The following is a 23,385-nucleotide window of genomic DNA, read 5'->3' as shown; positions in this document are numbered from 1 at the left end:
CAACATTGTCATTGTACAAACACTATGATACCATGTCAGCAACTAGCACATCGAAACTATCACAATCCCAAAAATGTCTCAATATCAACTGTTTTACAGTACCAAGAGAGTCACATAGCCAAAATGTAACAACATGTATAATATCAAGATACCTATGTATCACAATATCAAATATGTCACAAACAACTTGTGTTGCAAAAACTGTAACACAAGTTGGACACGCCCAAGAGCAGCAAAATGCCCCTGGTCAACAGTATCACGATATCAACACTATCACCATACCCGTTGTGTCACCATAAGACACTATAGACATAAGAGTATCACAAATCCAACTGTGTTTCCAATTCTGACTGGTTCACGACAATGTTGCCATACCAGCTTTGTCATGATAATAGTAGTATCACGAAGCCAGCAGTAAATGATGACCACCCAACATCAACGCCAACATTTCCAACAATAAATAACGTGTCACAATTGACAGTTTTACGATAGAGTGGATCACAATACCAACATCTTAACAGAACTCAATTACAACTGTATCATGATATGAACTGTGTCACAATTCTGATAGTGTCAGCAAACATGCAGTATCACCTATACCAAGAAGAGTCACAACAGCAACAATATATTTTAATATCGTGGTAATTAACGCAGTTTGCCAGTTTCTTTTTTTCGCAGACTTGGTGAAACAAGATTCTGATTCTGGTAACATTTAAGCATCTTTATAGAAAAGGGAATTAAAAACATCAACCCCCCCAACAATTGGCGGCCATTTCGCTCATGAATGGCAGCAGCTGGCGATCGCTTTTGGGAGGTTAAATGGTTTAATAGTAATTATGGTTGAGCAACGCAGCAGCATTACAAGTAAACTTTTTACGGGCATTCAAATTGTCTTCAAAATCATTTAATTGCGCGCCAGTGTGCCCACGCAGCGGGGCAAAGACGACATGAATACGATTAAAAGACACCTGCACACCTCTGCACTCTCACGTTTCAATATGCTGCTTTGTTCAATTTCCTTCCACAAGCACGCTAGGAGCTAGCTAGCGGCACAATGTGGCCCACTCACAAAGAATAAATAAGGTGACATTACAAAAAGTTTTGTTCAGTCTTAATCAACAAGCGAAGCACTTGATTGTGGAGCCGCCATTAAGCGCTATGACCTTTCACGGCGACGACAGATCAAAAAGGTATGCTGGAGAAGGCGGAGGAAGGGTAAACACTCAGCATTAGCAAAGCATGATGGGAGCCAGACGGCTGACTCCCTTTTATGAAAATGAGCAAAATATGTTCAACACAGGTGACACCAGACTAAAAAGGAAACGATACATGAGATTCTTGTTTGTCAAACAAGTGGGCTGTATTTCACGGTTAAAATGGGAGCTTGTAGTTTTTAGCCTGACATCAGTCCCCCGCCTCCCTCCAGCCTATTGTGTGAGAGCGATTTTCAAATATGGGAATTCAAAATGGCATAAAATTCTGATAGCACGCAGTCAAAGAGAATACATCTCAACCTCCAAAAGAACAGCAGCACTAGCGACTCTTAACATAACATTAGCATTGTAAACAAGCCAACATTAGCGAGCAATGGCTGCTAAGTTAGCGTAGCATGATTTGTAATAGAAATTGTAATAGAAATTTGTAATATCACACTATATACAATTTACTTTGTACAACCAATTAAAAATCATAGATAAATAAAGTTGGAAATTACATTTTGATGAACACCTCATAGGTCATGTCGTGTGTTTCTGATAGGATATTCTTTTTTGGGTGTGTGTGTTTTAATTGTTAACATCATCTTTAAAGTGTGACAACAATTTATAGTCGGCCGCTAAATCTTTGTTTTGGGGTGTGGGGGGATGAAATAATATAATAAAAGTATCAACATAACAGCTGTATCATGATAGCAACCAAAAGTTGTGGGAACAATATCAAAATTCTTCCAGTATCACAATTCAAACAGTGTCATTGTAATGATTATCCAAAATAATTTAATATTTAAGCCACAAATGGTAATCTATATACACACAAACATAATTATTGAAAAACGAAATAAGAAACGAACGCTTATTATTAGACAAAGAAAATGTACTGCTAATTTCGCGGTGAAATTGAGGATACAGCCGCTCCCCTCTAAACTACTATTTAAATGAGCCCAAAATATCGTCAATGTTAATCATTTCGAATCACTTTTAAACCACAATTTTACCGCCTTGAAGTGCCGTGACCACCGATCATGTGATCTAATACATGAATGACAATCAACCATTTGATACAATTACAACGATGGCAGACTTCCTGTTAGAATAGATATGGCCTCATCCGTGTGCGCGCGCGCGTGTATGTGTGAGAGCGCGTGTACAGTATGTTGGCAAGGACACACAAACGCACACTTTGAGCAAAGCCAACCACCCTTTCTGATGGCTTGGGGCCCGCCGCCGTCTCCCACGGGGGTCATCGAGTAGCGCCAGGATTCCTCCACGCGTGTGTGTGTGTGTGTGTATTAAACAAAAGAGATGCTCTTGCCAGTAGTTACGTCAAACAGCAGCAGCAGCAGCAGCAGCAGCCCAAATCCACCTGGAACCAACATCGGACAGTCGGCTGGTTGACGAGACGAAGCCTTGGTAGCCTGGAAAGTGGATGAAGGAGGTCAAACTTTCAAGGGGCCCATGATGGAAAAGTGGCTTTAATAATACAATAATTCACCATTTGAGAACTACAAAGGCCCAAATATTACCCGGAAATTGTTTTTTTTTTAATCCTTTGTAGATGTTGAACGTCAGAGAGCTTTTATAAAGACACCTGGGAATAGATTACGTTAAAAATAATTTTTTTAAAAAAAGGATATATCCTCTCTTTAAAATAAACGTTCGGAAACGCTTGCACACAAAACGGCCGTTAAGGTTCCTGCGAATACCTGATTCTATCCCTCCCCCCTACCACCCTTTTTGACCCCCCTCCAACCCTCATCTCCCTTTAAAAATCAGCAAATCCATTTTGCTCAACAGCTGCACCTCTGTAGTGCGCAGATAACGAGCTGGGCCAGGCCCGACGCCGCAGCAGATAGGCCCAAATCTGGCCCCCTTTTTTTTGCAAAAATGCTAATGACGACGGGAAAGGAAACACTTAGCGGGCCAAAAAAAAACAACAAACAAAAAAGGATGGACAAGAAAGAGAGAGAGAGAGCGAGAGAGCGAGAGAGAGAGAGAGAGAGAGGGGGCTCTTGTAGATCTGTCACTTTCTCCATGGACAGATATGTGCTTGTAAGTGCGCTCAACACTTGTTCCTGGTGTCTTATCTGGCGCCGCGCAGAATGCTGACCTACATTGCATCAAGCACAATGACACCACGCAAAAACATCCTCTTCTTCTCTTTTGCGCCCTCCTCCACCACCACGTCCACCACCCGCCCCTTCCCCACAGCCGCCTCCTGCCATCACCTTAAAAAAAAACAAAAAAAAAACAGATGGATTGAGAAGGAAATGCCGGCAAATCCCGTCAACAGAAGGTATTCTTTCTCAAATAAAAGCTCAAGGCTTAAATTAAAAAAACAAACAAACAACAACATTTCAGCGCCTATCCTGATGTTTTATTGCGGTGGCAAGCCGGTGAATAAATATGGAAAATATGGCCTTAGCTGAGCGGTGGAAATAAAATATATATATATATATATACACAAAGAAGAACATGGCGGTAAATTGACATAATTGGGGAAGGGGGGGGGGCATTTTTCACTCAGGATGACACAAGTGTGTATGAGAATGAATTCCATTAGAGGACTTGCTTTTTCCCTATTTTGCTTCAAGGTGTAACACAAAACGATTGGAATCGGAAAACAGGTTTTGATTCAAAAGTCGAGTGCGTTGAATTGAACCCAAATCATACTTGAATGGTATCGCACGCCATGTATTGAGATACGCGTTGTGGATCGTCTGATTGGAGAAGCGCGCACCCCTATATTGACGCTCTTCACCAAGTTTTTTGTTTTTTTTAGGGCGACCAAGTATCTGTTGATACGAGTACATCCAATATAGCAGCAAAGAATCCCCCCCCCCCAAAAAAAAAACAAAAAACAAACCTGTATATCAAAATAGTCTCTTGATTTTTAATTTAAATTAAATTATTCCACAACATGACACCATAACATGAATAACAGGGAGAGCATTTCATTTTTTATTTTACGATTGAATATCAGTATCGTCTTATTTGTAATGTGTGAATATTTGATAAAAATAACACAAAAAAGTCACAAAATTGTCAACTTTAAAAGTTCAATGAAGTTGACCACGGTGTTCAAGTGGATGCTGAAATTTTGAAAGTAGTGCTTGTCAAAACAAGAACCCGATTGAAATTCTTCCGAAATCCAACACAACTTACTCGGTTTGCCCCCAAGCAAACAAGCGCAAAGTGAATGTTCCAGTTTGCTATTTATAAGTTTATTGCTCACCAAATGGAAACAAGCAGGTTATTATCCATAAGCGACCATTATTTTCCATCACATGACGTTCCAGTTCACGATAATTATGGGCTCGCTCCTCCACATGCTAATTGCAGATCGACTTAAATGTGTTTTGATAGATGGGAGAACATATACTGTAGATGCTGCTACCGCTGCTCCTGCCGAGATTGTTTTTGTTCGAGGAACGCTTCGCCATGGACACCCTTCGTGATGCGACCCCACTTTGCTCTGACAGGCAAGCTGTCTGCGTTTCTAGGCAGCAACATAACTCTTCTTCTGACTCTGCTCTTCGAATGGCAGTGAAGTAGACACTTCTAGAAAAGCAAATGGATGTTTTGATCATCTAAGACAGACGCTAAACTGCTGACCTGAGGTTTGTTGGTTGCAATTTCTCACATCGGAAATGTGGGTGTTAAGTATGGCAACTACCAGAGTTATAATTTTGGATTTTTCTTGAGTAGGTTTTAATTCCATTTGACTTTTTTTAAAACTTGTTAGCTTTGAGTAGGTTTTAGAACGTGTTTGTTAGCATTTTATTATGCATCGTTTTTATTGGCTTTAGGATTAGTTTTAGATTTTTTTTTCTGATTATTTTTGTCAAGTGCAAGATACAAAGTCACCATAAGTGAATCCTTGTGCATTGAGATCTGTAGGGTAAGTCCAGCCTGATTTTTGTTTTTCATTTTCATTGCTCTTGTGAATTATATGATTGTCTTCCTCTATGGCAGGGGTGTCAAATGTATTTTTGTCACTGCTACTTTTGAGTTACGTCTTCCCTTAGACGGCCGTTACGACACAAAAACGTTTAATTGCATTGCATTAATTTTATGAAAAACAAATGCAAAAGCTCAATGTCATTTATTACACAAGACAATTTGACATTTTGTGCCGCCAGCTCGGCGTCGTCTCATTAATCGCTGATTGGCATTGACGAGGAGTTAAACGCAACTGTTGAGTAGCAAAAAACGTTTTTTTAAAAGAAAAAAAAAGGCCTCGCTGGCACAGGTGCTGGCTTGATGAATAACCACTTTAATTAGCCTTATTCAATCATTCTCCTACTTCTTTGCACCGCCACTACTCTGGTATGGCATTATCCTCTTGTTGTCACCGCCGCTCCACAAACGCCTATCAGAGGTGTTTAAGAGGCGTTTTACCTGCTCGCCGCTCTCCTGTCATTTCACCTCGCAGGTTTGTCAAAGGGAAGAAAAGACACCACTTGAATGGCTGCCGGCGAGGTCGACACACTTGAGGTGGAGGAGGCGCGCCGCCGCCTTTCAAGGGAAACATCTGTGGGGTGAGCGGAGGGGAAAGTGGGCGTCGTTGCACCTGCTTTGAGGCTCCACAATGTCTTATTATTAGGGCCTGAGAAGGAAGGCACAGGAAGTCGGCAGACTTTGACGTCGATATTGTGGAGCCATGTTGGTCAATTGTAAGGTGCGCAAATGCAAACTCGGCCGAGAGACAAAGACCGTTTTTTTTTTTTTAGTATTGAAAACATGCGACAGCAGAACGGCACACAACAAACACCAGTATATTATGGAAGATAAAAATAATTCAAATGAATTCAAACTAAAGAAAAATATCGAGGCTGGGCCAACCAACTTTGATGTCAAGTACGGGACGACAAAAAAAAATCATCTTTCGGGCCGCAAATGGCCCCCGAACATCATGTTTGAGAACTGGGCTTCTAGAAGCTATTTTTAAATGCAGTTTAGTCATGTGGAGACATAATTTGTAGCAAGCAAGGATGGAATGGCTGCTTAAAAAGAATGTGATTTAATTTATTTTTTGGGGCAAAAGTATCAGGACATGGATTTTAATCAATGGCTCAACCACAGAGAGAAACGATGTCGGCCTACCTCCTGAACTAGTCACCTGCCAAGCTCATGGCTTATATAGACAAATAACCATTCACACTCAAATTCAGATAATTCAATGCCCTAACCTTATCCACTGAGTGTCACATCCTCACCCGAAAATATGGAGAGAATACTTTTGTCTTTCTTGGCATTAAAAGTAGAAATAAAACCTGTCGTTTCCCCCCTGGGAAGCTGGCAGCGCAACAGCATTGCAAGATGTGAGTGGATTGACACAAAACAAACGAGGCGAATTTCTTTGGAAGGAGGGAGAGGGGATGGGGCGCGCCCGCCGACAACTGGGACTCCCCCGGGAGCACAAATAGAGATGTTAGCACTCCAAAGAAAGAAGCAGGCAGTGTCACCGCTTTCATGTTGGCGAGAGACAGAAAGATGATTCTTCTCGGTGGAGACTGCATCACCTGTCATGATCATACAAAAAGTCGGTGTCCCGTTTAGTTTTTTCCTATTGGAAATATTGAAAGCATCTTTTCAAAACTTGAGCTAGTATGATTATGAAGGGTTGTAATTTATTTTTTAAATGACTTAAAAATAAATAAAGAAGGCGGCCCGGTAGTCCAGTGGTTAGCACGTCGGCTTCACAGTGCAGAGGTACCGGGTTCGATTCCAGCTCCGGCCTCTCTGTGTGGAGTTCGCATGTTCTCCCCGGGCCTGTGTGGGTTTTCTCCGGGTGCTCCGGTTTCCTCCCACATTCCAAAAACATGCGTGGCAGGCTGATTGAACACTCTAAAATTGTCCCTAGGTGTGAGTGTGAGCGTGGATGGTTGTTCGTTTCTGTGTGCCCTGCTATTGGCTGGCAACCGATTCAGGGTGTCCCCCGCCTACTGCCCGAAGACAGCTGGGATAGGCTCCAGCACCCCCGCGACCCTAGTGAGGATCAAGCGGCTCGGAAGATGGATGGATGGATAAATAAAGAAATAAAATTCATTCCAAAAATAAAATCTACCTGATAGATATGCATGCATTAATCCATAAAGTCCATTAATCAGCCAGCTGTGTGTTTGACGGTTGCATAATTGCTTTTTTAATTTTTTTAAATCCCAAAACAAAAATTAGCTTTATTTCAAGTGCATCACCATGAGTCTTTTTTGGGGAGGGCTGGGGGGGGTGGGGGGGGGGCTCAGGGGGGGTTGTCAGGTTTTATTTGAGCATCAGTCAATGGGCGGCTTCCCATTAAGCCAAATGTTAACAGGACTGCATTTGAGGTGAACAAAAAGAGAGATGTGCTTTTATCAAGTCAGGGATGCTTCACTCACTTTGTGTTGCAAAGTGATAACACACACACACACACACTCTATCAGCACGTTTGATGTAGTCTGGACCCTCCCTGACCCCGGACCTTCACCCTCGGAGTCTCCACGGGTTCCCCAACAAGAGTCGACACCGTTTTGCAGAAACGTGGTCGTCACACATCTTCACTTCAGTTGTATCCAACAACCACTGAGGCGGACAGATCGTTATGTTCTCATTCTCTTTGGTTTAAATGTCATTTAGATCCGATTGCTTATGGCTCATTGTGCAAATGGAAAGAGAGAACGCCCCCAAAAAATGATTTGTTTTCCAACTTAGCACATGATGAACAATGATGTGAGCCAAAAAAAACTCATTTCAAATGTTCCAACGGTGGGACGCCAGACTGCCACCAAAACTTATTTGGAGATTTAGCTGAGAAGCTTTCACACGGTGTTTAGTTCCACCAGCACTGAAAGCATGCAGGGGTGACCAAAATAGTCTGCCTCTATTCTTTTATCTGGTCCACCGAGCATTTACATCAAGTTCGTTTTGCCGGTACAATGTTACCTCTACTTACGAACGTGTTCTTTACAAAACGCAAGGCAAAAACCACTTCCGAGATAGAACATGGACTAAATAGGGCAAAAGAAGACGATGAGGACGCAGTTGAAAGTTAAATGACCATCATTTTGATTCTTTACTCTTTTCAAATTTTTTTAGGCTTTAAATTAGGGTTTCAAGATTTCCAATTATGCTTTTTGAAGCTTGATTCGGGCTCTCACATTTGTTGGGATTGGGCTACCTTCATGCAGGCTGAAAAGCGGAAGCTTTTGTGTCCTCTTCCCCTGATGGCGCCACGGCGCGCGCGCGAAGGTCTATTAGTTTAGTAATTGCTGGCCGATTAGCAGACGCGGCGCTTGGCAGGGCCCGGAGGCCCGCACGCTCCCTGGAAGGAGAAGCACCTCCTGGAGGATCCTGATACAATACAGCCGCCTGGCCGCCATACATCCTGCTCGTCCTCCCCTCGTGGGTCGCCGCCTGCATCAATCCTGCGCTGCCTGTCTGGACGCCCACCAGCTGGCTTCATTACGGCCTCATCCTCCTCATCTTCCTCCTCATCCGCCACATTTTTGCACCGTTTTATCTTAGGCGCTGGTCCCACCTTCGGACGCTCATGCGGGTTTTCTTGCCACGCAACCGGCGGCTAATGAAAAGAAGCCAAATGGCAAGTACGGTGATTTGTTCGCGAATGCTCCTTTTTTTTTTTTTTTAAAGGCAAAGTCAACATTTTTCTTTGAGCGTATGATGCGCCCCAACAAGTCGCCCGAACTGCATTCTAATAAAGCGGTAACTCTAATTATGAAATTCATTGATTCTGGATGAAATTTTTTAACTCGACAATGTAAGTAAAGACGTGTTTTCCATGCAAATGGTCTAATCCGTTCCAAACACCCCAAAATTCAGACAGAAATGTTTTCTAAAGCATAAAAATGCATCAAACGATGTAACAAATACATCAAAATACACACATGTTGCAATTACTTAACCTTACCCTAACCGAAAGCCCGAAACTCAAACTCTGGCTTGGATTAGCCTTTTAAACGTCACGGTGACAAAAAGCATCACGTTTTTCTACTAATACTTTAAAAAAAACCTACGAAAGTATCATGACGACATTTCCCAGCACTACAATAATGTCGAGCGGCATGAACGCCGATGGCTACTCGCATCTTTCATTTTTGTTCATCTTTGCGTGCTTGCTGGCTCGCACACACCAAACACAAAGTTTTGAACTTGTACAAGCCTCCTGATCACAGAGTTAAATTGTGACGCTAATCAGCAGGCGTCCTGATCCACTCACTTTGCCTAATCTGTGTAAATCCAGATTAAAGCTGCCATTACGACACCAGTCAAACAGTATTTTTTTTTCCTTTCTCCCCCACCACCGCCACCGCCACTGTGTCTGTGTTTGATGGAGCTTCTGCAGTTGGACGGCGGACAAGTCACAGCTGACTTAGTCACCCTGCCTTTTCCCCGTTTGTCATTATTTGCTTTGGAGGGAAGACGGGAACTGGATAGCAGACCGCAGATGGTCCTGTTGATTGTTTCTTGATAGGCCGTCACTGATAGGCAGATGGCATGAAAGGGATGCAAAGTGGAAGTCTTCTACAATGTCTTGATGCAGATATGGAAAAAAAAAAAAGACATATTTGATAGCCTTAATGTCCATGTCAAGGCCCTGTATCAATAACTAATAACCCTTTGTCCTCAATAGTAAGACAATACGACCCTTTTATATTTAATATTCACAATATTATACGAACAGTAACTGCATATTTGCATATTTACGGCTTTTTTGGGCAGATACAGAAAAACGTCTAATCTTTCCAAAATGGTTCCAACTCCGATACAGTCTTGCCCGCCCCAACGGAGGAGGGTGGTTCTGTTTTGCCCGTGTGACAATGTGCGAGTCAATCGCCTTAACTGGTTTCAACTGCTAAGTGTGCACGTGTGCAGATAAATCTGTGAAATTTAGCCCAGCCTGAGAACTTTAGTTTGAAACCCTAACCTAGGAAGATTGTAACAATAACACTGCTCCAAAACCCTAATGCTAGTTTGAAACCCTAACACACAGGTGTTCAAGTCGAGTTCCAGGGGCCAGATCTGGCCCGCCACATCATTTTATGTGGCCCGCGAAAGCAAATCAAACATGTCAACTTTCATGATGCTTGCTGAAATCTGAACCATCATTTCAAATAGTCATATCTAATTCCTAACAACAATATTTGAACAGGCGGCCCGGTAGTCCAGTGGTTAGCACGTCGGCTTCACAGTGCAGAGGTACCGGGTTCGATTCCAGTTCCGGCCTCCCTGTGTGGAGTTTGCATGTTCTCCCCGGGCCTGCGTGGGTTTTCTCCGGGTGCTCCGGTTTCCTCCCACATTCCAAAAACATGCATGGCAGGCTGATTGAATACTCTAAACACTCAGTGTGAGTGTGAGCGTGGATGCTTGTTTGTCTCTGTGTGCCCTGCGATTGGCTGGCAACCGATTCAGGGTGTCCCCCGCCTACTGCCCGAAGACAGCTGGGATAGGCTCCAGCACCCCCCGCGACCCTAGTGAGGATCAAGCGGCTTTAAAGATGAATGAATGAACGAATATTTGAACAAGCCAGTATTCTTGACTTCTGATTTCAAAACAAGTTACCCATCAATATGTTGTTCCCTGTGTATGGAATATGTGGAGGTGGTGAAACATTTGGTTTCAAAATTCACAGTCCCACGACAACAATGGGTTTGACACCCCTGGCCTAACAAACATACTTGAAATCCCGAACCTTAGTTTAGAACCTAGAGACAGCCTTCAAACCCAAATTTAATTCACCCGAAGTTGTTTCGGCTACTGCATCCCTTTTTTGTGTTGGGGTACTTTACTCTGTGTGTGTTGACATCACGCTCCGGTGCACACACATTCATAAATAATAACTGAAGCTTTGCCGCACCCCTCAGTCTGTGTTGTTGACCCCCAGTGCGATTCACCTTCAAGTTTGCAGCCATGCTACAGCGTCACTGCATGTGCAATTACTTCACAACGATGTTACACAGATTGCTTCTTGCAATTTTGGACACCCGCTATTCCATTTTGCCATTACGAGTTAGCATTGAAATCGCAGACTTGTAGGCAGAGTTGTGTGTTTCTTTGAAACAGCCCTTGTGTTATTATCTCCGTTCTATATTTTGTTTGGTAGCGAACTTCAACGTGCTATCACGTAGGAGCGTGTGCACTTGAGTGTGCGGTATGTCTGTGTGCATTACAGCAAGATGTTGCGTTTTATTTTTCTGCTTCTTTCGCTTTGACAACACAAAGACGACGAAGGGAAAAACAAGACGTGCCGGAGACATAGATTTAATATCCTCGTCTGCAACAAGGCAGCGTCTTGATGCAATAATCTCAAATTAAATCATGAATAATGGAAGTCGTGAAGAGGAATTAATAATTCAATAGATAAATAATTTACCAAATAATCAAATACATAAATAATGACGTCCACCATAAAGAATCCAATGAAATCTTTGCAGGCAGGCAGCCTAGAAAAAAAGAAAGAAAACAAAATAAATAAATAAATAGAGTGTAGTCCTATTATATGTACGTGTATCGAGTGAGAAATAACATTGCGCTGCAGTCGTACGCGTTATTTGACAAGTGGAGATTAATGTTTGATGGATCACTGCATGCGTAAACGCACACACGTGCATTCAAAATAATTTCCACATGCTGTCATGTGACACATGTCGCGATGAAATGGCTCATTTAGGATTACATCTACTCCATATATCATGTATCCATAAATATACAGCATGCAAACGGCACTGTATGCAGTCGCTTCATCAGAAACACGCTCGGACTAATGAGATTACAAAACAATGCTTGGTTGATGAATTCGATCATGTTCACTTTTGGTTCATATTATTTATTGTTGAAGTTTGCTGGAGGAGGGTCAACTGTATCGTGTTTCTAATACTTGACGCAAGTCCAATATTTGGCACATAAAGGAATGTTATTAGATTTGGTTTATACCTGTAGTCCGGGGGTCAGCAACCTGCGGCTCCAGAGCCGCATGTGGCTCTTTAGCGCCGCCCTAGTGGCTCCCTGCAGCGTTTTCAAAAATGTTTGAAAATGGAAAAAGATGGAGGACGAATATATTTATATTTTTGTTTTATATGGTTTCTGTAAGAGGACAAACATGACACAAGCATTCTTAATGCTTTCCAATGCTGTAAAAATAGAATAAATATTACATTTCAACATTTTTGTCAATGAAGATTTGCATCATAACCTGCGGCACTTGTTTCTATTAGCAGGGTGGGATGCCTGGCAAGTGGCTGTTTAAAAAATAAAAATCATTATGGCATGCATGTGTAAGTGCGTGCGTATACGCGCGTGTGGTAACGGATCGATCGCGGGTGGTTGGTTGATCGAAAAGTCGCTCTATGGTCAAAAATGGTTGGGCACCCCTGCTCTACAGGCTGCACTGCACGGGGGCAGGGAGGGGCTTATAATAATAAAGGCTCATTGTGTATTTTTTTTGTGTAACTTATATAAGGCGTTTAATTTTTTTGCGGCTCCAGACATATTTGGGGTTTTTTTGGGGGGTCCAATATGGCTCAACATTATGCATTGCCGACCCCTGGCTTCGTCCAACATTCCCAGTCTATATATCTGACTCAATATTCATAGTCCGAACCTTCCATCCTTAGTCCAACAATCCAAGTCAAAGCATCTCTCTGCAGCCCTACGTTCACGGTCTTAACCTTGTAATCCTGAGTGAACTTTTTCACGGCACTGCAACTTTACATCCTTTCATCTCTGTCTACTCGCCTTTAGTCCTCCATCGTTGTCCTGTGAGTAACAACAGGCTACGTGTTGTCCAATGCTTGTTATAGAAACAGATAAGGCGGTGACATCCGGAATGCGACACCTTAACGCTCATCCTGGGAACATGATTGGCTTCCTGGGGACTCTAAACGACAATTATCTTTGTCACGGCTGCCTCGGGAGTGTTATCTATATTCACACACCTCTTCCCTCTTGATGCGACATTACAGCTCCCCTTTAGTTCCCCGACTTGCCTTTTGGTAGTCATGAAGTGCTAAGGAGATTGTCGGTCGATTTGAATTCGAGTGTCAATAAACCCCCCGCCAGGCTTTTATCTTTTTTTTTTTTTTTTTAAACGGTAAACCATCCAGCCTCCTTTGATACGGAGATTATGTTCACAGTTTGCCGGAACAAACACGCTATTGGTGAAAATCTGCGATATAGAGAGAGCAAATTCAAACAAGTTTGGGATAGTTTGACCCCAATCACGCACACGTATAACAAATTTAAATACACTTTACAGTATTCCTTAAAGCCTGAACTCAATGTAGCACTTGGTGTCAAGAAATGGAGACTATTGTCGAACATGACTAAATTCCAGTTTGCCTGCAGATTGTTAAAAAAAAAAAAAAAAGCTTCGAAAACCTGCAATATCGTGGGGGCGTGAACGATGCAGCGCAATGTCGGGGGTAAAAACTGTATTACCATTTGTATAAGCGGCAGGCAAATTGATTTCCCGCCCGAGTGGCACACCCCGGCTGTTATTTACATTTTAAAGGCACTTTCTTTAAAGCGCACATTGTTCATGCAGCGAAGAGGCGAAAGCAACGGTGGGACAAGTTTGCCACGCTCACCACGCGTCGGGAAATAAAAGCGACGGAAGAAAACAGCAGTGAGGCTATGATCAAATAAGACGTCGCGAAGCGGATTTCTGCTTTGAGTGGCGTGCGTGCTTACATGAAGTCAGGCGGGATATCATCGATCATTAAACAACTGAGCAATTGTGTGAAATTGATCATTGCTATGGGTAAGAAGTTAGGATTGGGAATGAAGTAACGTATTTTCCGGACTAGACTGGTGAGTCGCAGTTTTTCTCATAGTTTGGCCAGGGGTGCCATTTATACTCTGGACCGACATGTGTGTGAAATGATGACCACATATGAACCTCTACTTACGAAAGTAAATTGGTTCTGGAAGAAATTTCTTAACTAGAAAAATTCGTCAGGAGAGGCGCTTTTTCCATCCCCAAATCCGTTCCAAGCGCCCCCCCCCCCCAAAAAAAATATTCAGACATAAATGTTTTTTAAAGCATAAAAATGCATCAAAATATGTAACAAATACATGTTACAGTTAGATTATTGTACACTAAATGAATAAAGAAGAAAAATGATGGTCATTAACTTTTAACTGCACAAGAACTTGGGAGATCGGAATGGAGTTTGGGATTAGGAATGCTGTCAATGGCGTTTGATATCCTCTTCAAGTGACAGACACATCGACAGCGACGATGCGGTCTTTTTGTCAAGCCGTCAAAGTCATCAGTCGCTGGTTTCCGGGGAGACAAAAAAAAAAAAAAGGAAGCATCATTAATTGATGCGTCGTAGCTATCAGTCTAAATATTTAGTCACCTCTCACAGACTACTTCTTCATTTTAAATGGCTTGAAAATACTTTATGTGTCCACTTGGGGCTGTTTTTAAATATTTGATCAGCCTCATGAATAATGAATTAATGACTCGTGCACAATGCGTTTTTCATTTATGTATCCGCAACCCAACTTTTGGGGAAGTTGATGCATTTTGTCCGGCAAAATCTGAAGCAAAACTTTGTAGACTATTTATTTATATTTGAGATTTAAGCCTGCTTTTCATCTCATCTTTTACCCTTGTGTCCTCTTCCTTCCCTTTCTCACCACTTCTACGTTCCCAGTCCAAAACCTTCGATCTCTTTCCATTTCTCACAGTCGTAAGCTTCTCTCTCTTGTCCTGACTTTTGTCTATTCTTTAAATTATAGCCGTAACCTTAGCTCCTTATCCCGGGTACGGGTGAGAGCAACTCGACTCCGGCGGATCAAAACCCAGCTGAAAAGGGGTCACGTATGTTTAAAAGACTCGAGATAGACGGCGAAATATCCTGACTGGGTCAGAAACTGCGCATATGTCCTGTTATGAAAAAAAAATAAAAATTAAGCCAAGCGCGAGTAATTTTTACCCCGGCTTAAGTCCAGCATTCGGACTTTGGCTTCAGTTGTCACTTCCAGGAGAAAGAGTGGCGATGGCGGCAGCTGGCAGGTGCGGCAGTTTATCACAATGCCAGAAATAATCCAAAGTGACAACTGGCAGCGGCACAAATGATTTATTAGTCTTTTTACTCGGCTCCTAACCATCCTCAGGGCGGGAATCAATTATTAACCGACGATGTGTCTTCAAATCATTAATTCTGCCATGAGCAGGGAGACAAGTCAAGCGGGCCTTGGATGAGGTTTGCCGGGCGAGTTCTTGCGACACGCCGGCCAGGCCAGAGTGCAAAAAGACGCAAGGAACATTTTTATTTATTTTTTTGGCCCATTAATACCAATTAGGCTTGTCACAACAGTAGGAATCATAAGCAGAAGCTTAGTGGCTCTCATCATGAGTGAAACTGTAGCCAATCCCTTGTGGGATGTTTTTTTTCTCTCTTTCAAACACATCTAACCTTATTAAAGACACTTCAACATGAAAAAAAATTAAAAGACAAATTAGTTTGCTTTGGTATCTTTGCTCACTTTTTAATCCGTAAATAAATGAGACGACTGTATAAAATCACAAAGACAGGAAAAGACTTTCGTTCACACGATTCTGCAAATAAGAGGCTAAATACGACTGCCTCACACCGTTTGTCATTCCCAGCAGACGTTTAAAGAAAAACTGACACATATATTGACAGATATTGAAACACAAAAATATACCACCAAAAGGTATTTTGTCGAATGTGAATCACTCGTCGAACAAAAGCCGAGTAGCTTCATGCGAACACACAACGTGAAACCACATAGATGGCTAATGGAAATTAGCATAGATGTGTGGTATATGGTTTTTGCTGCTTCGCTGGTCTTCAAAAAACACTCGGTGATCGGTGGCTGTTTCCCGACGAATGAGCACTTCAGGGACCACGGCTGATTGGGAAAAGATTTTATTCTACCAATGTCAGAGTGAAGTCTTTCCAAAAAGTTGAGTGGCCCAAGGCATGGATGTAAAAAAGCCTCTCTCCCCTGTCAGGCCCGTGTCTTTTATACCTGGCAAGGCGCTGATGTCATGGCTTTGTGCACCAGCTGCGGTTTTCAATCTACTAGTTTACTTCAGTCCTAAAAAAAAGGGATCTTGACCAGTGCTGTTGGTGATGGATGACAACAGCCACTCCACCCCACTATAGGACCGCACACACTGCTGAAACTGGATTCTCCCTGACCAGCAAATATAGAATAGAATCGTGTTACTGACGCCAGGTGGACATTCTAAGGCCACCTACAGGGATAGAGAGGGAATTCCAAATTACACTTCAGATGCTAATTATTAACCTTCAGCAACACACAGCAGCAGCAACAAACAAACCGAGCACACAAAAATACTTAAAGGAATATATTATCTCTGCTCTGTGGTAACACCAACTACTATTAGAGCCTAGTTGGGGACCTTCTCTGCCTCTTCTTGCTGTTGACTACGCTGAATGTTGTGGCACAACCGAACGCTACAATGTTAATCACACAAGTCGTTTGAAACCGTTAGATGAGGAAAAACGTCCTTTTTACAAAAAAAAAAAAAAAGTTGAGATGTCACATTCTGACAACGGGCCACAATGTTCTGCCGGTGTGGAGCAGCCACCGATTCACCGCGAGCGTTTTCTCCATTTCCATCAATTAGGAATGTCACAATATTTGAAACAGCACAATGACAGCAGAGACGAGTGAGATTGACGACATGAAAGGTGGTGCGGAGTAGACTCATTCTTCTTGCTTTGCCTGGGAAAGGCTTCAAGTTTTATGTATAATTAATTTGGTTGTGTTTTGGAAAGTTGCGTTTTATCTGCCATAATTCCAGCCCTCTCATCTTTATGAATACAAAGCATATATAATGCGCCGCCCGCCTGTTATTAATTATGGAAATAACACAACAAAAGCACATCCTAAATCCATTACGCTGGTAAGCAAGACTTGTCTCAATAAATCAGCATCTACAATCAAAATTGAAATCATTTTTTATGCATAATGCATGTGCTTGTTGCCTGCAACATCTGTTCATTATGCAGAGTAATGCATTCTTGTAGTTTTTTAAAAACTTGCGTCCTATAAAATAATCATAATGACTGCTTCATTACGGCTTGCGGGAAGACACCAGTACATTTTACAATATGCCGCCTGATTTACGCCTTCATTTACTTCTTTTATGGTCCATGCCGTTGCAGGTTCGAAGGGAGAAACGCATTTGATTTTTCTTTTTTCCTTTGTTTAATACATACGATGTAAAAGAAGCACACGTTGAAATGGCTGTGAAAGCTATGCTAAGTTCACATCCCTGCTGTCATTCATAATGGATGGATGAAGAGAGGCCTACAGCTAGCAGCAGGCTAGCTTGATAGATATAGTTAGCTAGGTGGGTGGCTAGCTTTCTAGCTAACTAGCTCGGTAGCTAGCAAGGTAGCTAACAAGCTGGTAGATATGTAGGTACTACGTACCGAAAATAATAGCGCTACAGGAATATCAAAATACAATAATCTATACGTAGGAATCATCGCATTACTCGGTTGTAAGTAATTGGTTTATTAAAACAAAGTAAAGCCTTTACATGAAGAAGCAGAGGCACTCTGTTAGGAGTTTATTTTCCAATGCGTTTTGACACCGTTTCTCAGCTTCTTCATGCCTTTTAAATCTCCCCGCCACATCATGTTTGAAGAGCACCTGTTGTGAATTATTTTCTACAATTAATGTCAAAGTAAAGTGGTTTGTTAAAGTCAAGTCAAGTCAACAGTATTTCTAGAGCACTTTCAAACAGCCATCGCTGCATACAAAGTGCTGTACATGGAGCGATTTACCATACACAATAAACAGTAAGATGAATCGGTACTAAAGGCGGTAGAAAGCACCAAGCAGTAAAATCAAGAGCAAATCTAAGTCATGCTGAGTCGAACGCCAAAGAATACAAGTGAGTTTTGAGGAGGGCTTAGAAGGCGCAATTTGTACACGTCGCCTGACGTAAGATCCAGTCAGAGTTGTGACGTGGCTAGATATGAGCAAAACAACGAGGGAGCAGCCCGAGTTGATATTTCCTGCATTGAGATGGACTGAAATATTGACAAGGTGACCTCCTTCCGCCTGCTGACCACAGCTAGCGTGCCGCCCGTGTCCTCGTCAGCCTTCAATTATTGATCACCTGCTCCCAAGTGAAAAATCTCCTTTTCACATTATTGAACTCCATCTCCTGGTGACTCTTGATTGCTCATTTAGCCATCAAACGTCGAACTCCGGGGCGCTGAATGTATGACCGACAGGTTAATTGTAACCACATGTACATTTTTAGCAACCTAAAAAGAACATTTGACATGGTCCAAAAAAAAAAAGGACTGGAGGAGCACTGTGCAAAGTGTTGGGGGGGGAAAAAAGTCACTGTGTTGCAACACCCATCAAACGCAAATTTCAACTGGCCCACAGCCTGTTGCATAAAATTAATGTTCAAAGAAAATAAAAAAGCTATTTTATATTTCACTGGAAAACGGTAGCAGACCTCTGGCTGCTGTCTCCCGTGCTTTTGGAATTGCGCTGCGCGCACACTCTGCTTCTCCAAACGCACCACTTTCAAAGTCGTGTTGGGGTGTCAGAGTGAACTCCTTGCTGCATGACATTTGTGTGGGCCTTTCCAGCCCAAATAAACTTTGATAAAGCAGGTTCGAGGTTAATCATTAATGTGTTTTTGAAAAAAAAAAAAATCACAAAAAAGTTTTATTTTTTTAATGTTTGTAAAGGACTAAGAAGTTGCCCCAACACAAATTGGCACCGTTTGATGCAGTCCGATGCTGGCAGGCAACCATGTGGCTGGAAAGGGATGATGGGGTTTGTCGTAAGCGGCAGCTGAGCCCGATGGGGAGGAGGAGGAGAAAGAGGAGGGGGACGATCAGGGAGGGATGGGATGCATGTTGTCGGGGCGGTCGGGGATCAGTGAGGAACAACAGCACTGCTCCTGTGCGTCTGCTCCCAGACACTTTCCCTAATCTGATAACCAACGAAGACAGGTTGCCTGGGTCGCTACCTGGCAGCCCACCTGCCCGTCCGGCCCCCATCGGATTGGGGTGGAAAAGGCCCCGGCTCGGGTTTTGCAAGCGGCGGGTCGGCAGCCTCATGAGGATGCTTAAAGGGTGATTAATCATTGTTTAGGCGACAGGACGGGAGGGCGGGGGGGACAGGAGGGGAAACTACGTCGCACACCTCCGAAGCAATTAATCCCCGTGATCTCCACCAGGTTTGTCTTGTAGATAAGTCGGCCTACCAAAATGTTCCTAATTCATCAAGCGAGGACTAAAAACACGCAATTTATTCCCCATCGCCTTTCCAAAAAAAAAAAAAAAGAAAAAGCACTGTGCGTGGGTTATATTAGCTGTGTAGAACACAGACTCCAGGTTACAACAGGAATCTGCATTCTCAAAAGTTGACACTTTGTGAATAAACTGCAATGCATGGAGGAACCCAGAACCGATATAAACAAATATTTAAAGCGCAACATCAGTACTTTTAAAAAGGTGGCTCGTATCACCTGTAATACAGTCCGGAGAATAAAATTTAACAACTTATTTTTTGGAAAGTGCAATCTTATTTGTCCTGTATTATCTTGCATAAAAGTTGACCAACAAATTATGACTTTTTTGGGGGGGGGATGAAATTCCAACATTGACAGTTTGTCTTCTTTTTGAGAAAGTGCAACATCAGTGAACATAAATCTGTGCTGAAAGTTGACTGGCCTCACCTCAGACTAAAATGACACTTGTATCACAAGATTTAATGAACATAGCAGGTGAAGCATTTTCCTTTTAGCAAAGTGCAACATGAATAATTTGCCTTTTATCGTTTCGCAAAGCTGACTGGCCCCGCCTCCATAGACTGCATTTAGCAGACGAAACATCGTTGTACAACATAATTTTTCGCATTTTTGTCATGTCTGTTGTTTGTTTTTGTTTCAGCTACAGCTAGGATGAAAGTTGTTTCCCTGCAGCCGGCCCACCTGTTCCAGGCCATCATTTATAATTATGCCTCGTTATTGAAGGAATCTGAGTTCTGTCGCGTGCGGACGTTGTATCGGTCTGTCGTGGTGAAGAAGGAGCTGAGCCAATGGGCGAAGCTCTCAATTTACCGGTCGATCTACGTCCCAACCCTCACCTATGGTCACGAGCTATGGGTCGTGACCGAAAGAACGAGATCCCGGATACAAGCGGCTGAAATGAGTTTTCTCCGCAGGGTGTCCGGGCTCTCCCTTAGAGATAAGGTGAGAAGCTCCGTCATCCGGGAGGGGCTCAGAGTCGAGCCGCTTCTCCTCCACATCGAGAGGAGCCAGATGAGGTGGCTTGGGCATCTGATTCGGATGCCTCCTGAGCGCCTCCCCGGTGAGGTGTTCCGGTCATGTCCCACCGGGAGGAGACCCAGAGGAAGACCCAGGACACGCTGGAGAGACTATGTCACCCAGCTGGCCTGGGAACGACTCGGGATCCCCCGGGGAGAGCTGGAAGAAGTAGCTAGGGAGAGGGAAGTCTGGGCTTCCCTGCTAAAGCTGTTGCCCCCGCGACCCGGCACCGGATAAGCGGTAGATGATGGATGGATGGATGGATGGATGGATGGAGTTCTGTCGCTCTTCGTTGGCTTGTTCACCTTGCTTGCTGTTTATGCTCAAGTGTTGTTTTCCAGACCTCTCGATCTCGTTTGTAGTCGTTTTGCTCTCTTACTTCATTAAGTGTTGGCATTATTTTGTCACTTTGATCTTGCTCTTATTTTTCGTGGAAATTGGACTCTCTGCAGTTTCGTTTGTCTTCTCAGTGTTACCTTGTGCATTTTGCCGTTTCCTCATTTTCCCCTGGATCTTTGTATCCAGCGTTTTCTGTTTGGACTTTTATCGGTTTTAAAAATAAATATTTTTGTTATTCGCATTTAGTCTGTCTGCATTTGGGGATCCAGAACATTATTCGGTTCACTCTCAAACCTGACAGTTTTCTTTTGAAGAAAGTGCAACATCGATCATTTGTGCTCTTGTACATTCTCGAATTGTTGAATCCTCACCCCTGAATCTAAGACTGATCAAACCCGATATTCAATAACAACGGAATAATAGAGCTGAAATCTCTTCTTTTTAAGAAAGTGCCTCATCAATTGTAGTAATGAATAGGTGATTTTTTTGTTTGTTTTCTTTTCGTTGCAAGGTGAATTATGGGAGGAAAAGATCACGTCTGAAGTAATTAATTCCCGTGATATGCACCAGGTTTGTCTTGTCGATAAATCGGCCTCCCAAATGGTTCCAAATTCATCAAGTGCACCCCGCCCCCACCTCCGCATAAAACACAATTTATTCCCCATCGTTTACGGTGGAGCATTTTTTACATAAAATAAGCAGAGACTTTGCCACATCGGAGTGTGCGTTATATTAGCTCCCTATAAGATAAGTACCCCAGATTACGACGGGAATCTGCTTTTATTGCTTGCATCTGGCCCAGTCACAATTCATTTTCGTATTTGCTGTGGCAAATTTTGAGCGATGGTGGCATAAATCACGCCACTAATCAGAAACATAAGTGACAAGAAGCCATCGCACGCCCAACCCACCAAACAACCCTTCGCCCCCACCCCACCCCCCTTTCCCCTCGCATCAAAGAAGCAACATATGGCAGAGTAAAGAAAGCTTTTATTTGCAAGGTATATAACCTGAGTGTAAAAAAAAAAAAAAAGATATTACCCATCCTCATTTACATTTTTCCATCATCGCGGCTGTAGCGTGCGCACCAACAACTTCAATAATGGACAAGAAAAACATTTGTGCCTCGTTATAGATTTGAATCTCAACTCGAGTGCAGTTCGGAAAATGATGCAGATGGATGCTGTTTGTTGCAAGGTGAATTACAGCTCACAAATTTTTGCCAAAAGTTCACCGAGCACCTCTAATAAACTGCATTGAAGAATTAAACCGATGCTGATACTAAGATACTACTAATCATTTATGACAGTTGAGATCTTTTCATTTTAGGAAAGTCCAACATCAATAATTTAGCTATGCAAAAAAGTGGCTCGCCTTGCCTGTCATAACTGCACTGATAGACGAAAATGACACCTATCAAGCACCTCTAAATATTCAATAATATTCAACAACTTAAATCTTTTCTTTTTAGGAAACTGCAACGTGAATAATTGTAGATATTTGAACATTTTTCTTTTAGCTTTGCAGAAGGTGGCCTTGTCTCTGATGAATTGCACAGACAGACAATTTACGTATCGTGCAATATTTAATAATCTACTGTAAATCACCCAAAATATTTTCTTTTTTCAGGAAGTACGCCATCAGTAATTTGCTACAACTTGACTCATTTCACTTCAAATAGAGTAAATTGACAGATGAAAACGACATCCATAAGGCCCAATATTTAATAATTGATAAAACATCTTGAAAGGAAAGCACAAGGTCAATAACTTTTATATTTGCTAAAATTTGGCACCCATTATAAACTGCAGTGACAGACAAACAAGGTGAAATCTTTTCTTTTTAGGAAATATAAATCACTAAATAATTTTTAGGAAACGCAACATGCAGATTTTTTTTTTGCAAAGTGGCAAACTGTAATAAATTGCAATCAAGTGACTCCGCCCAAACTTTTTAGGAAATTTCAAAATTTACTTAACGATAAGATGACCCCTCCCCCACACAGTTTTTTTTTAATTGCAAAAATGAATATCTTTGCCCAAAGTTCACACCTTGCCTCTAATAAACTGCCATGGCAGGCGAACCTGACGCTGATGCGACAAGACGAATCCCAGTTATTACGAGTTCTCTGCGGAAAACTCCTGCCTCTCACTTCCAAATCATATTTGGAGAAGAAATGTGTGTGTGGGGGGGGGGTTGCACATTCTTGCCAATAATACTAAAATGGCTGCGGTTTTAATTGCGTCATTACATAGCCAATATCAGCCGCCTGCCTGCCAATATCAATATTGCCATAACACGAGCAGAATACAGATGACCCCGGGTGTATGCAGGGCACCCCCCCGCCCCACCCCCCGCGCGCAACTGCACTGATGATGTGTGTGGGTGGGGGGGGGGGCTGTTTGGCGACTCCTCTTTCTAATGTCCCACCCCAGAGTCCCACATTTGTTTGGAGTTTCATGGCAGGATGGTGCCACACACAGGAATTGATGGGCCTTGAGGGGAACATCTGTGTGTGCGTGT

The 23,385-nt window shown here is 42.6% G+C and overlaps 1 long non-coding RNA gene across 1 annotated transcript in view; it reads right to left on the bottom strand.

Moving 5' to 3' along the window:
- Positions 1 to 2,027: 2,027 nt before the first annotated feature.
- LOC127601065 (uncharacterized) overlaps positions 2,028 to 23,385 on the bottom strand; it is a 46,345-nt gene continuing 24,987 nt past the window's right edge. Inside the window, exon 3 of the long non-coding RNA XR_007962483.1 lies at positions 2,028 to 2,632. This is a non-coding gene — a long non-coding RNA (uncharacterized LOC127601065). The remainder of the gene's footprint in view (positions 2,633 to 23,385) is intronic.

Source organism: Hippocampus zosterae, chromosome 5 (assembly GCF_025434085.1).
Source record: "Hippocampus zosterae strain Florida chromosome 5, ASM2543408v3, whole genome shotgun sequence".
In the NCBI taxonomy this organism is placed as follows: Eukaryota; Metazoa; Chordata; class Actinopteri; order Syngnathiformes; family Syngnathidae; genus Hippocampus; species Hippocampus zosterae.
Note: the sequence above shows the minus strand (reverse complement) of the source record. Positions and strands in the feature narration are given on the sequence as shown.